At 42.3% G+C, this 16,731-nt stretch overlaps 1 protein-coding gene across 4 annotated transcripts in view; it reads right to left on the bottom strand.

Moving 5' to 3' along the window:
• LDAH (lipid droplet associated hydrolase) overlaps window positions 1–16,731 on the bottom strand; it is a 458,687-nt gene that overhangs the window by 142,780 nt on the left and 299,176 nt on the right. The window lies entirely within an intron of this gene.

The following is a 16,731-nucleotide window of genomic DNA, read 5'->3' as shown; positions in this document are numbered from 1 at the left end:
ATAGGCTGCGAATTCGCAGCCTTCCCGCATCGCACAAGTGTGAACCGGGACTAACATGTGATCAGCTGTGTCCAAGCAAAAGGCCAGTGGGATATAATTGCCAGCTGCAACAAGTTAGAGAAGGCTACATTTTTATTAAAGGTATGAGGCTCAAAGGATATGAGAACCCTTCAAAGTCAGAGTGTATCTAAAATCAAACCCTTTTTCTACATTGTTGATGGGTTAGAACCTCTGTCAGTTTTTCTTTGTTTGTGTGTATCCTGTCTATTTGTCTTGGTGACCATTGTTACCGGGACTGGAAGTAATTTAAAATCTTGATTTGTCACCAGAATAAAAATTAAGGGGAACTCTTCCAGTTAGGACATTTAATCTGCTGGCAACTGTCTAAGAGGGAATTTACCTTACTTTGGAGGGATTTTGGTTAACTTCTCTATGTATCTACTGGACATGAAGCAAAGGGAAATCTTTTCAATGTGACAAAGATGGCCAATAAAAAAAAAAGAAAAACATGCTAACCTGACAGGGTTTTTAACTATTCCCTATTCTAATCAAAATGAAAATAAATGGCTTCAAAAATAATGGAGTAAATCTCTAGAGTATGCAGCATGACAGCCAGCCACCTAGCAGAGGACAGCCTTGTCTCTCCCATGGGCATAATTGCACATCATGGTAAGTGCAGCTGGGTACCCTACCTCACTTCTGCTTTAAAGCCAGGTTCATATTAAACCAAAAATGTACTAGCCCTCTGTCAATGGACACATAGAGCCTGGCTTAGGATTGAGCTCGCACAGGTCCTCTATAGCAAATTGCTTGCTATGGGGGCACTCGGCTGGATGGAGGAGCCAGGAAAACCAGGTTTACACCACGTGGTCTGCTGGGTACATGTGCGTCGCTTACCCGGGGAAAGAGAGGGCACCAGGATTCAGGGTGAGGGTGCAAAGTTTGGGGCAATGTTCTGCTGGGAAAACTTGGGTCCAGCCATTCATGTGGATGTAACTTGACACATTCCACCTACCCAAACATTGTTGCTGACCAAGCACCCGCCTTCATGGAAAGAAGAATGATTTAAGGCACATAATAAGTTTAAGGTGTTGACTTGGCCTCTGAATTCTCCAGATTTCAAACCAAGCGAGCATCTGTGGGATGGGCTGGAAAAACAAGTCCAACTTCTACTGAAGGCTTGGTGCCAGATACCACAGCATACCTTCAGAGGTCTAGTGGCATCCATGCCTCGATGGGTCAGGGCTATTTCAGCGGCAAAGCGGGAACTATTCAATATTAGGTGGGTGGTCATAAATTTATGGCTGATTGGTGTATATGGTACTTTGTATATATAATATATCACTTGATTCCTGTATTTGTTGGAGTAAGGTCCCTGATAAGTCTGTAAAGTTACTGCGCACGTACAAGCAGCTTCAGACATGATCTCTGCACCAAGCTGTAAACACCTTGGGTTCCACTTAGAATATTCTAGGGCAGGGATATGCAAACTGTGGCCCTCCAGATGTTGCAGAACTACAAATCCCATGAGGCCTAGCAAGACTGACAGCCACAAGCATGACATCCAGAGGCATAGGCATGATGGGACTTGTAGTTTTGCAATAGCTGGAGGGCCACAGTTTGCATATCCCTGTTCTAGGGGCTAGCAAGGGGACTGGAGATTTTCTAGTCTAGTATCTGTCCAACCTGGCAAATGAGCTCCAAACAACATTAAATGCCAACCAATCATGCTTAATGTTACAAAGATCCACACTATATTTGAAAAGTTGGTTCAGCCGGAGATCAGCAACAGTGAATCTCATACATTCTCGGGTCACAGGCCGCCAAAATCCCTCTTACATAGCAACCAAGCTGCCTGGATAAAAATCTGGCACAGTAATAATAATAATAATAAAAAAAAGCATTATGTTGCCAAATAGCAAATGAATAAAGAGAGTCAATTACCTGTTTTAAAGACTGAAAACATTCAGAAATGTTAACTATAATTTTGGCGGACATCCCCTTTAAGTACATTACTAATTCCTCCATTTAAAGTTGTCTGGAACTCATCTGTCAAACAAGCGCCAAGCTTCTGTTACACCAATGTGATCAGCTCCATTAAAACGTAAAAGTCTCAAGTGTGCTAATTTCGACATATTATAAGACATTTATGTCTTAAACAATAAGTAACTGACTATCGTGCTGTTATTCCATCCACTGCTGTCACATTTTCAGGCCAATTATTTTTTTTTTCCTCCTAAATGTAAAACCCGCACTACATAGTCTTGTTTGGCCAAGCATCTGGGGTCCTTAGTGACATAACATGGATACACAGTGGTGTCATATGAAAGCAGAAATGCCTACAGTCCAAGAAAACATGTTTTATATTGACAGAAACACTTAGCACAGGCAAAGCAACTGAGCAGCAGCGAAAAACTGAAGACATTTAATGTATAAAGAGTAGTATAATGAATACCCTGGTAGTCTAAAACCAATGTTTGTCTCTATGGGCTTAATTTACTAAAACTGAAGAGTGCAAAATCTGGTGCAGCTCAGCATAGAAACCAATCAACTTCCAGTTTTTTTTTTTTTGTCAAAGTTAGTTTTGAACAAGCTGAAATTGGAAGCTGATTGGCTATCATGCACAGCTTCACCTGATTTTGCACTCTACAGTTTTAGTAAATCAACCCCTATGTGTCGTCCGTACTGATTTTTTATTTTTAAATATAAATTATAAATGTATTATAAGGTAGCGCTAACAACACATTCATATACATAATGCTAGACAACCAATGAGATTTCATAAAGCAGTTTATACCGCTTCAGGTGGACTGATATAATCCACTCCTCTGGAAATATTAGGTCCTAGCTTCAGCTTGCTTCTCCCAAAATAGTATGCTATAAAAAATAGATTTCAAGTTCACCTGGTTTATACCTGTGCAGATGAACATAGGATGATTGTAGATTTGTCGATTTAGGCTACTGCACGTTGCACAAGGCGTAACTAGGTAAGGCCAAATGGCCCTCTAACCTTTAGTGCTTACCGTAGGACTGGATAGGCATAGGAGGAATTTTTTTTTTTTTTTTTTTTTTAACAATGCCCTACCCTCACCTTGGTCTCTTGATCCACGCTGCTTTTTTTTTAAATTCTCTTCAATCCTGGTCTAGTCTTCTGGCTGATTACATAACATTTCCAGCTCTTTTTTCACTTCCTCCTATGTCAGTAGTGGGTTTAATACAGCAGAGTGTAGTGCTTATGTTGCACCCCTCTCTGCATCATTTAGAAATCTTGTGACTGGACCAAAGTCAGCTACAAAACGTTATGCATAAAATTTAATTTTTGACTTACCTGTAAAATCCTTATTTTGGAGCACATTACAGGACATAGGAAATTAGTCTTACGTAACTCGATTTTTTCATCTACCTTCAGGTGATTGGACACTGGCAAACACAGCTGTAAGGACAGCCCTAGCATAGCCCCTCCCACTCCCTGCAATCATCAGGTTAGTAGAAAGCAATAAGGTATGACTCTTAAGGACAGGGGAGAGGGACCGATGTCCTGTAATGTACACCAATTAAAGATTATAGTTTATAGGACACAGGGGCTTAGTCTTTGATGTTTGGGATGTCTAAAACAATGCAACTGACAGGTGGGCAACATAGCAACAAATGCCATCAAGCCCATGTAATAAATGGGCAAACAGAGGTGATTAAAACCCAGAGAAAAGCATGAAGCAACCTACCCCTAGTAAAACTGAACAAAACAACTGGACAGAAGACCCAGTAGAAGCCTTGCAGATCTAGGAAACAGATGCCTGATGCTGAAAACCCCATGAAGCACTGTCAGAGAAAATGAGGAACCTGGTCCTTCAGACTGTGGGCTTGAGAAAAGACTTTTCCAATTCATCTGACAATGGTGGAACAAGATTGAGAATGTCCTGTACCTTAACCATCAGGACAGATGGGAAAACCTGATAGTCTAAAGGAAACTGTAGGTGAGAGAAGGGCACAGCACATACCACATCCATATAGTGGAGAACATTCTCCCTGGAACGTTATGGAGCAAGACATAAGTAAGGACACACCATGTCTTGGTTAGGGTGGAAGAAGGATACTACCTTGGGACAAAAAGAGGACTTAGGCCTCAAGACAGCCCTATTCCTGTATAACACTAGGAAGGGATCAAGGAAGGCAGCCTAGTGGAAGAGGGAAGACAGGGAGGAGGGAAGACAGGGAGGAGGGAAGACAGGAGAATATACCTTAAAAGTTCAAAAGACGGTTTCTGAAGAACCATTAAAACCAAGTTGAGGCCCCCACTGAGTCACTGAGAAGCATATGGGAGGAACAATTAGAGATATGCACTGCACATAGGCCTTTACCAATGAGTGAGGAGCAAGTAGAAAAGACCGGCCATGACAGAAATGTAACCTGTAATAGTACTTAAGGCTGAATGCTAATCAGACCAGACTGGAGGAAAAACAGGATTCATCCCACAGAGTACTTCCTGAAATAGACCTACCTTGTACCACATAAGTAGACCTTCTGGGTGTGATGATACATTTAGCAAAAATGTTATTTCCCAGCTTTCGGGAGTGTAGGAATGACAGAGTTCAATAGATCACTTTCCCACAGGCCTTGGGCTTCAACAGCCATGCTGTGAAGGCCAGCAACCAATAAGCTTGATGAGGATCCAGCCCCAGGACAAAAGATGTGACTGATCCTGTAGGGCCAACAGAGAGTCTGCCAATAATCGAGTTTGAGTACCATGTCCTCCTGTGCCTTTGCTTTCAATCCTGAGAAGCAGAGCAGGAAGAATCGTTATCAGAAGAAAAGTGTAGATTAAATTGAACTGATCCCATGGAGTCACCAGGGCATTCATTGTGAAGGCTCCATGGTCATCGGTCCTGGCGACAAATCTGTCCATACTGTTGAACCTGGATGCCACACGATTCATATCTGGTGTCCCCCCTACTGTATCAGAGGTCTTAAAACACCTCCAGGTAAAATACCATTCTTTCTCCAGGTGGTTTACTGGACTACATGGTAAGCACATGAGAACAGAGAGTCAGGAACTTGTCTGTAGGGAGGAAGGCCCTGGAAAGGGCCATAGCCAAAACAAAGTTTAGATACATCAAGCACTGAGTCGGATCCAGCACTGATTTGCACAGATTGTGGATACAACTGAATTTCAGCAAAGTCTGCACTAATACAGATGCTATTTTGCATAGTAAATGAGAGCTACCATGTGTTTTAGTTAGAATTGTTCTTTTTTTTTTTAACCTACATGCTCACATCAGTGCCAATCTGCTATGTGCGGCCACAGGAAAACGAAAAAAAAAAATTCCCACAGTGACATCTGCAGGATGCGTCAAAGGCTTCCTGCTTGCTCTCCCCTCAATCCCACAGTGCAGTGCTGAACAGGTAAAATAACATCGAGTGAACAGGGTATATTAAGAAGATTTAACAGTATTTGTAAATAGTATTTTAACGTGGTCTACATACAGTTGCTTATATTGCTACATTGCTTTATACATATGAACTGTTGGCTGTAGGTTTAAAGTGATACTCAACACACACTTTTTAATTTACATTGTTCCTTCCATTTCTGTATATGGATGATGGCACTGTAATTATTATAATAATAAAAAAAAAAAGTACCTTTTTCCTATGTGATATACAGTTGTTACATGACCCAGCTCTCTGCCAGCCTGTCTGCAGAGAAACATAAGCAGTAGGAGCTTCTAGTCCTCTGCTGCTGATCACATGTTAAAAAAAAAACAATGAGTAAAAAATAAATACAATGAATAAACTGTTTTAAATTGTCATTTATATTTGAAATCAAGTTTGGTATTATTTTGTGGAAATAACATGGCAAATTTCTGCCAGTCACAGGCTGTGTCACGCCCCTCCAGCCTGTGTCTTAGAATAAGAGGAAGGTGACGCCGCCATTAATCTACATGTAATATCCCACCCACATTGTGTTAAGCTAGTTAGTGGGCATGGAGGAGAAGAGGGAGTGGGCTGTCATTTACCACTGTATATACGCCCACATGTGTGACTCTATAGTCACATGGGCTGCTCAGATGTGATACGGAGGAAATGCTCAGCATAGAAACTCACTAAAAACAGAGCATGTGCAGAGTTGCCACCACAGCGGCAAAATCCCTAATTGAATTGGGGATATAATCAAGAGGGGGAGATAGAGAACAGCGGGATCATCCCGATTTTTTGGAAGAATATAGAAAACAAATTTCACAGTGACTGAGTGAATATGAACAGCATGCAATACAGCATTTATTCATAGTTTTTTACGATTTGAGTTTAGTGACACTTTAGGCCCCTTTCACACTTGTGCAACTTGTCCTGCAACTTGGGACTGCAAAGTCGCATGACAAGTCATACCACATGATCTCCAATGAGTACCATTTATATCTGTGTGACTTCAAGTTAGTCCCTGCTCTACTTTAGTCTGACTTTAATGACTCACCACCTCCCAGAAACCAGGCACCGCAGCAACCAGGAGAATTTGCATGAGCGGCAAATCGGAAATAAAAGGATCCAGGAGTCAGCACCAGGGGATGAGGAGAGGCTCCCACCGCTGAAAACGCCGTCCAGAAGGCTCCACAGACATGGCCCCTGCTGTTTTCTATGTAAAAAAAAAACACAAAATGGCCACCGGACTACACAAACATGGCTGCCATACAGTGAAGCACAAGGCTACAACAAAATGGCGGCACCACGAGGCTCCCAGGAGGAATCCCTAGGCCTCAAGGACAGGCCCAGGCAGGACGGGGGGCCCCAGCAGGAGCCCCCCAACAGGTACAGCCCCCCCCCACGGACAGCCGATCGTCCGGTCGCCGGCGGCACCTCCCGCTCCCATTGGCAGCACAGCGCCCTGCCCTCCCCAGGAGGTGGATCAGACCACCCACACAGCCCCAGCATAAGTGGAGGGGGGTAGGATAGTTGGACAGATGAGGGGGTGCCTGATGGGAAGGAGCGGAATCGGGGGTCCGACCATTCCATGGAGGGGCCCACTTCCACCCCAAAACCCTCCAGGGGGAGAGTGGGACATTTACTCACTATACCAGGAACCAGAGGGGCAGCGCTCCAGACAGAAACTCTTGCCATCGAAATGGGGGGCTGTCGGCAAGGAGGAACAATGGGACTGGGGCCGAGACCCAGTCATATGCGATCTTGCGAGGTGTTTGACTTGCAGGAAAGCCCTCATCCGGTGGGGCCCTGGCAGGAGACCCCACCAGGTACAGCCCCCCATGCACAGCCGATCGTCCGGTCGCCGGTAGCACCTCCCGCTCCCATTGCCAGCACAGTGCCCTGCCCCCCACCCCAGGAGGTGGATCAGACTACCCACACAGCCCCAGCATAAGTGTAGGGGGGTAGGGTGGGAGACTGATGAGGGGGGTGCCAGATGGGAAGGAGGGGAACCCGGGGGTCAACCATTCAAAGGAGGGATCCATGATCACCCCAAAACCCTCCAAGGGGAGAGGAAGGACAGCTACTCACCATACCAGGAACCAGGCGGGCACCGCTCCGGACAGAATCTTTTGCCATCGAAATGGGGGGCTGTCGGCCAGGACAAACACTGCAACTGGGGCCGAGACCAGGTCATATGTGACCTTGCGAGGTGTTTGACTTTCAGGCCCGCTCTCATCCGGTGGGGCTATGTCGCGGCCGACCTAGCATGGAGCTAAGGTCAGCACGCGATCGCTGGCTAGACTGGGATGACCACTGGATCTAGATTATCCAGCCCGGCGCCCAGTCCGGCAGTTGATTGTAGATCTCACAGGAAAAAAACAGGAGAAAAAATCTATCTAAAAAGAAAAAAATTTGCCAGGACCAGAGATGCCAGCAAGGAACTAGGTCCATACTCCTGACTAAGCAGAAAAAAAACTGGGATTTTTGACTTACCGTAAAATCCATTTCTCTGATGTTCATTGACGTACCAGCACCCACCCCTCTATTGATTTGTAATTCTTCTGACACTGCTTGTAACAAAACTTACTACCTATAGCAGAGAGAGGGAGTATACCCCCTGGGACTGCCCATAGGCGTAGCCAGACTTTTTTTCTGCCTAGTGTCCTACTCCTCTAGGGGACACTATGACCAATGGTTAAGAAGATCAGGAGCTGTGCTCGTCAATGAACGAAAGAGAAAAACTGGCTTCACCATTTGGTATTATCCTAATCTGTACACTACTGAAGGACACCAACTATTTGCGCATGCCCTATGTCATCAGAACCTTGGAAATATTTTATATAGTGGACATACTGTATCCTGAATAATCATTAATATACAATACATGCATGGTACAACATCTTTGTCACCAGCACTTGTGTGCCTCATTTTGCCTAGAGTCACATTTTCCAGAACATATGATGGTGGACAGATTAACAGAGATAGGAAATCACATCCACCAGTTAAATAATAGCTAATGACTTTACTGCAACATTTTTACAGTCTTCCTGGGATAACTTGGCCTTATCTTAATGTAAACCTTATATAAATACTGTAACCACAGAGTTTCTTGTGTTTGCAACTTCCTTCATAAATTCTGCACAATAAAGTTGTACATTCCTGAGGACAATCTCCTTATTCTAGTGTCAACCAACAATAAATTACGGACTTCCACAGTGCTTTACTTTTAAGCAAAAATTACCTAACACTATGGTTTCTTTCAGAGCACTAGTCTTTTATATGCAACTGTGTGCTTTTCACTTCACAGTAACCCCATTCAAACTTGTGTTACAAACTGTATCATAAAACTTTGGAAATAAAAGTAGCACGAAAAGTTGTACCCCATGTTTTCCAATGATAACCATTTATATATGTGCAACTCAAAGTTATAGCAACTTCAAAGTAGTTCATGCACTACTTTGGTCCGACTTTCATGCAACTTGAGGGCTATAGACTTAAATGTTAACCCTCAAAAGTTGCATAAAGTTGTACCTGAATGTTTTACATGCAGCAGTAGGTCAGACTTTGTAGCGGGACAACAATTCACATCCAAGTCGCTCCCATTCAAAGTTGCATCAACGTTTCTCTTCAAAGTTGCATGAGCCAGTTTTCTGTCCTACTAGTAATCAGTAATAACTTGTTTATTGCCATACTCTACCAATACCTAACTGTTCAGTTCTTGGTGGCTGCCTGTAAATTTGTGCTCAATGATGAGATGCCTCTAGCTGTATTCCCAAACCATACCTACCTGCTGAAACCACTAAAAAGGAAAATATCGGTGACATGCTCCTTTGGATACCCTTTAAGGTAAAAAAATCATTGGAAAATCCAATACGAAATGAACACACCTGTTATGTTCTTGTAGAAATAAAGAATAGAGACAAACTACTGCAGGTAATATTTTCACTGGAGTATCAAGAAGATGGCAGATAATTTAAACAGCCTTTGTCCAATTGATGATGTTTAAGCTTTATCTTTGGTACTGCACATTTTATAAGCTCTTCCTGTGCTGAAAATTATTATTCTGATTTCACTGTCCTCAAGTCTAATTTTCGGGCTAGAGGCCATCCAGCACACTTCCCAGCCTTACTGTCCTAGCCTGCCCAATTAATTCATTGGATTTCTGTTCTTTCAATCATGGAGGCTCAGCATCACATGTTGGTGTTTCCTAGGGCAGTCTGCAAGCAAATGACATCCACCCATCAAAGCAATTTGATATTTGCATACATCCTCCCAAATCCCAGCCCACTGATTGCATCAGGGCTGATGGCTCTTATTGGTGTACTCAGGGAAGATGCTATGATGTTTTTTAGGAAACTTTGTACACACCCTGGTAGCTCTACCACCAGCCATGGTCTGCCTATATAACATAGGCATGAAAGGCATGAAATCAAAATGGAAATATCTTATTTAAAATGTCATTAATACATTCATAAAGTGGGAGGTAAAAAAGTAGGACAGGCAAAATTTAAGGAGATAAAACTTCAGCTTTAAAATTATCAGTTTTTAGTGGAATTGCCAGCACACTTTGGTTCCTATATCCTGATATAGAATACCCTGAATTTGTCAATTATCTGTGATGTCATCAAGAGGACAGCTGTCTCTTCAAGTTTTTTGCAGCCAGCCCCCTGATAATGTGCATGGGCCATATCCCGCCATTAAAAGGCCAGGTGCATATGCCGGGAGGAAATACAGCTGGTCCACTGATGAGGCACCTTGGCTCATGCGCAGTAGCATACCATGAGGCCTCCTGGGATGCAAGACATGGGTATGCCAGCAGGCTACAGGCAAGTGAAATGTAATTCTTGCCTGAGCGAGAATCTAAGAAGTACAGGGAAAATTCTTTAAAAAGGTAATTTAAAAAAAACAAAATACAATTAGCAATTTTGAAAGAGGAAGCATCTAGGGATCATCAGAAGGTGGAAAGTGGCTGGAAAGGGTGAAGGTCCACTTTAAGTTTTATTGTCCACAAGGCAAAAGGTTTTCTTTGAGGAGAACTGCATCAGCAGCCAACAATGCTGGTCCAAACTGCTCTACGAAAATATTTTATTGTCATATGTTAACCCCACAGGAAACACAGACACCAAAATGGAATAACAATTCCTACTGGACACAATGAATAGTTTTGGCTATCCCAAGAACTGCTAATAACAGAGGTCCACAATCTGATTTGAATTTCTCCAACCGCTTGTGATAAACACACACCCTGTGTTCCTCATATTATTCATTACTTGTTCCACTGAGGTCAGAACAAACAGAACAATCAGTGGCTTGATTTGTGCTGAGCCGCAACACCCCCTCTAATTTTGTTTTAACTGGATCCCAGTTTTTAAATGAAACAATTCTAAGGAAAGTGTTGATTCAATGCACACAGATTTTTTTATTTGAAGAGTAAGTCCTTAATAAAACTGAACTTTCCTACATGTTGTACAAGTGTGTGTTTTATTAAGTCAATATGCACGGGTCTCTGATTGACGAGACGCCCACCCAAAATGTGTCACTCAGACTTTCTTCCAGCTGTTGAGGGAGGACTTTTAGATCAAGAACACTTTTTTCTTGTTATCCCTACTCTTCTTTCTTGTACTAAAATCAAAATTCTGCATAAAAAAAGTCATGTATTCTGCAAAGAGGACATGAACAACTCTGTAGTTTTCTTTTGGTGGGTGACTCCTGACACACACACACACTAGGGATGCTTTACTAAAGGCAAATGGTTCAGTAGGGATGTCTTTAAACTTGCCATATGGTGAACATGGTGAGAGGACAATGTCAGAGTCAAGACAGTCAGAAAGAATGGGTTTGATTTTCCAAAGGCAAACAGACTGTTCACTTGGAATAGGAACCTTCACATTGCAAGGGAATTTCCCCAAGAGTTTAGTGAGTGAGGTGAAATTTCATTTTACAAAGAATACATAATTACGTGCAAGGAAATAATAAAAACAACATTTTTGTTTGCACATTATTGGATGATGGCAGTCAATAGAGCTTCACGTCATTCACTAAGCTCTGGGGAAAATTTTCTTGCACAGTGCAACTTCCCTTGCAAAGTGAACAGTCTGCCTTTAGAAAATCAAACCCATTTTCTCCTTTCTTCCCCATCAGTGGTGATGACAGTAGTAATACTTGCTGACTGTCTTGACCATGACTTTATCCTCTCACCACATGGCAGATTTATGAACATCCCTTCACACCATTGAGTTCATGCTTCCAGTGAAAGGTGGTGTTCTTGCTACAGCATACAAAAATATTTTAAACAATTGTGTGCTGTTAACCTTGTCACAATACTGTGGGGAAGGCCAGCATTACTCTGCCATGGTTCATTAAGACATATTACAATGTTTTGGGTGGGAAGGAACTCACGCGGCCCACATAAAGCCCTGAACTCAGTCCTGCAGAACACATTTAGGATGAACTAGAATGCGAACCGCAGTTTTCTCATCCAGGATCAGTACTATACCTTACCTAACAAATGCACTTTGGCCAATTGGGCAGAAGTTATAACAGACACTATCCAAAATATTGTGGAAAGCCTTCTTAGAAGAATGGAAGCAGTTACAACTGAAAATGGGTGGAGCGGAGTCAAATCAAAATGCCCGTGGTTTTGGAATGAGCTGTCTAACAAGTTCATATGAGTGTGATGATCAGATATCAACAAACTTTTATCCATATAATGTAGGGTCTATCCCATTAAATTGTTTAGAAATTTACAGCACCTCATGCACCTATAGGCATGCAAAATGAACCACATAAACAAAAGAAACATTCAGACATTTTAATTAAAACAATTAAACTGCCTGCTTGCTGATGAAGGGCATCCCCCAAGCATGGTATTAAAACAATATTTAGCATTTTTAATGTTTCAGTTTAAACATTTTTAATATTGCTGCTCCCTGTCAAATGGAATGTAAAAAACGTTTTCTTTGCTTTGGTACATGCCCTCCAGGGCATTGCCCAGCACCTATGCCTTTTTTTGCTCAATCCATTGTCTGTTAGCCTAGAAAAATGGCCATTGCTGGCTTTTAACATTCAGCTACTATTTACTTCAATAAGGATTGAATTTGGCACCCAAACTTTAGTAAGCTCAAAAAACCAGCCTTGAACCGAACCAAGGTACATTCGGCCTATCTCTAGTGTTCAGTCAAGTATAATTCAAAAGGTAAAGTTTCTTTTAAAAAAACTGGTAACTTTATGATAGCAGCAGCTCAAATTATACTCAGCTGAATGAGTCAGTAGAGGGACAAGCTCCCTTCCCATCTGAATTTCTGGTTTGCTTGAGAAAATCACAAAGGGTTTTATTTACTTTATTTGGTTATCAAAAAGCCCTGGGTTCTGGGGTTCAGGCACTGAAAGGTGCAAGTTGAATTGATCACTTTAAACTGATAACACCCACATATATCTAAATAATAACTGATGTTTCCATTGTGATTTCAACTTGATTGTCTATTGGCAATGTAGGAAGGATAAGGGACTGTAAAAGGTGGGTCTGGATTGTGTTTCAGTTTCTTGAAAGTGGGACAGCAAACTCTTTGGCAAACCTAGTTAAAAAGTAGCTGAACTCAAAAACTGAAAATCTGTTATCTTAAAGGGAACATCTTGAAATATATATTGTACCTAAGCAGTTCCTTTTGTTTTGAATTCCTCCTGAAAAACAGCACTCCTGTACCTTGAGCCTAAAAGATGTATCTGCTGGGTGGATTTAAAAGGTACTGCTACCTGTGACTGCTAGTCCCACAAGATTTGGTAATATCACTACTGTGCTATTCATTGGTAAAGCAGTTGTAAAGTCAAGACATTTTTTTTAACCTTATTATTTTCCCTGCATTAAGGTAAAAAATGTCCCAGTACTTGTATGCCCCCACCCCCTCCACCTCCCTAAATTATTACTTCCTCTCTCAATCCAATGCTGTGCCTGTCTGCAGCATGTCTCACAGGACACAGAGGCAGCAGCAGGAGCCATTGGCTGTCAATCAAATTATGTCAGGAGGGAGACGGAGGCAGGGCTGACCCGCACTGTATGTGTCTATGGACCCACACACAAAACAACTCACATGAGTGCCCCCACAGCAGCCAGCTTCCCAGTAGTAGAGGTAAGAGACTATGCTGTGCAATACTATTGCACGGAGCAGGTAAGTATAACTTCCTTTTTTTTTTAAGAAAAAAATAAAAATTGCCTTTATAACCACTTAAACCTTACTGAAGAGAAATATGTGCCTGAATATCCGTAGTGCAAGCTTCTGCTTAATTCATCTGTGTATTCTCCGACTCTGCTGTGGTTTCTTTATAAATACCCTGTCAGCCAGACGGACAAGTTGTCTCCACACAAAGGCAAGGTGTAGAACAAGGCCTGGCAAGTCAGTAATAAAAAAAAAACATCAGCTGCAAGCAACATACTGGCAATGCTGGTGACTAGAACTTTGTGTATGTTTATCTTTGTGGCTAAGATATCCACAGTACAGATCTTTAAAAGAAAAGAAGGATTAGTGCTTGCATCCCCTACCTACCTTTTTTGCACAATACCTTCTTCTACATTACAGGTGGTCTTTGACATAACAAAAATGAGTTATACTCTTGAGAAGCAGCCCATTTAACAAGCTATCTCAATATTGGGAGCACTTCTATGCACTGTGTGCCTTGCACTTAAAATGAGCTGCATCCTGTGCATACTCTGCCCAGCACTGTCATTTTTTTGAAATGTTGTTTGGCTCAGGTCCTGCAGAAGTTATTTGCTGAACGGAATTGAAGAGGTAGTCTGAGAAAAAGGTTTGGCTTGGGTCCCTCTCCCTCAGCTCGTCACTAGAAACGGATAATAAACAAACCACAGGAAGAGAGGAAAGGTCATCGACCATCACTCATAGACCTCTTGCAGAGACCAAACGCTCTTTAATAACCTGAAGAAACACTTTGAGAGAAATTACTGAGGCAGAGTCGGAAAAAGTGTAACGGTTCCAGAGATAGTACAGGAAAAGTTAATGACAGCAGGATGGTCGCAGGGCAAAGTCTTGGATAAAAAACAAGCAAGGAAGAAAATTACTGGATCAACGGATGTAAAGTTTTTCTTACTGGTACCCTCGGACAAGGCACTGCAGGTGCCAGTGACTCACTTTGAATTACAGGCCAAATGCCAGTGATTTTTTCCAGCAACAGGTTACACATGTCTAATTCTGTCACATTGGGCTTCAAAGGCACATTTTAGATAACATCCTGCCCTCACATGAACCTGGAGAATTTCAGCCAGCATCTGAAATCTGTGGATTTCCTGATCTTTTTGTTTTGTAATGTTTTTGATAAACCATCTTCTCTAGAAACACTGAATTTGGTTCCCCGACTGGTTTTCCTCATAAAACCTATTTTGCACTATTCACAGCATTTCTCTACATGCCATATGCACTGGATATGTCTCCAATGTACTAGTAATTGTAAAGCAAAGTTAGCCCAGTAACAGCAAGCGACTGGACTTCTTATTTATCTATACCCATCAATGATCAATTATTTATCTATACCTATATACTTTATAAATGTATCTCAAGCATGGGTGTGGAGATCCAGGTCCAACCTCCCAAAATCACACCACCACTATGAATTCATATGACAGTTACTGCACATTGACTGGCCACTGGCTGGCTCTTAACACTTACAACTCACTTATCCTAGGAGTTGGAGAGCGTGACAGCAGGGTAAGAGTGGCAATGCCAGTAGAGGACGCCAGGTATATTAACACATTCTCAGCCACTAGACAAGTGTGGGATCCAGTACCACTTTTTCTCTTAACGAGGCAGTGGAAACTTAGTGCTGGTGGCCAAAAAGCAGGAAAAGTCTAAGTTGGCTTTATTTTACTACAAGACAAGCTGCACACTGTCAGCATGGGAAGGAATGTTTTACCTTACAGCTCTCGGCTTATCATAAGACATCTAACAGGCCACAGCAGCTGACTAATACCACCAGGCAGAAGAGAAAGCTAGTAGGCAGCAATAGTCCACTGACCACCATTGTGAGGCAGTGGAGACATCTGGTAGGACACAGCAACCTACCCACCACCACTGCCAGGCAGCAGGGGCAGCAAGGAAGCTGCAACATTCTAACAAACATCACCAACCCCTGACAGTCAGGGAAGAGGCATGACATGACAGACAGCAAGAAGAATGCACTAGACAAAGTAAGCAAAGCTAAATAAGTAGGAATAGCAATCATTCATAAGTCATCTTACATAGTTAAATTAAAAACTGCATATTAAACTTCCTGCATGATTACACAGGACTGAGTTTTATAAGCTACAACCAGCCCTCCAATTACCCTTTCCAAATTAAATTCTACCTGCATACTTGACATTACTATATCTGGTGTATTTAGTACAGCGTAAACATAAACAAAAAGAAGGGCGCACCAGCCTAGCGCATTATCCTCAGTAGGCTTTTATTGGTAAAATATTAAAAAGTGGCTACTCACAAGCATGCAATGTGAACCAGCATATCAATTCCATTGAACAACGTCCATGTTGTAAAAGTCCAATGTCTCGTAAAGATGAAAGGCTAACGCGTTTTGAGGCAGTGCCTCTTCCTCAGAGACATTGAACTTTTACAACATGGACGTTGTTCAATGGAATTGATATGCTGGTTCACATTGCATGCTTGTGAGTAGCCACTTTTTATTATTTTACCAATAAAAGCCTACTGAGGATAATGCGCTAGGCTGGTGCGCCCTTCTTTTTGTTTATGTTTACAGTATTTTGTGGACCACCCTGGTCGTAGAGGGCAGCAAGGCTTAGCCATTAGTGGATGTCAAGTTAGAGTTCCTGGGATAGAGGCAGCCTGAGAATCTGATTCTGAGCGCAGGAGTAGGGTGCCAAGCATCGTAATTTTCTTTCTGGACTATTTAGTACAGCCCCTGGGCCAAAAGTCAGCTGCAGCGTGTATAACAATCTGTTAAAGTGCTGTTTACATGTGCAGAGGAGGTCTGGCATTTTAGGAGGAAACTGGCCATCTGTGGCTGGACTGGAGTACCACAGCTTGACAGCTTACACTTTCTCTACAGCTCTTACAGTCTGCTTGTCTGGTGGTCCTCCAAGGCCAGCTGGCACACCATCATCCTGCTCTTACAGTGTTCCTTTGTTCAGAGCAAGTACACACTCACCTAGATGGTCACCACCCCAGTGGCCTACTTGGTGCACAGTATTTGCTCTGTCAACCTAATTTTATAAGCACTGCTAGTTTTTAGTAAAAAATACTTTTAAACACCACACAAGTCATTAAACATAAAAAAAGACAAGGATTTTCCCCTGTAATG

The sequence above is a fragment of the Pelophylax lessonae genome (assembly GCF_965119305.1).
Source record: "Pelophylax lessonae genome assembly, chromosome: 3".
Lineage (NCBI taxonomy): Eukaryota > Metazoa > Chordata > Amphibia > Anura > Ranidae > Pelophylax > Pelophylax lessonae.
This window is presented reverse-complemented; position numbering and strand designations above follow the sequence as displayed.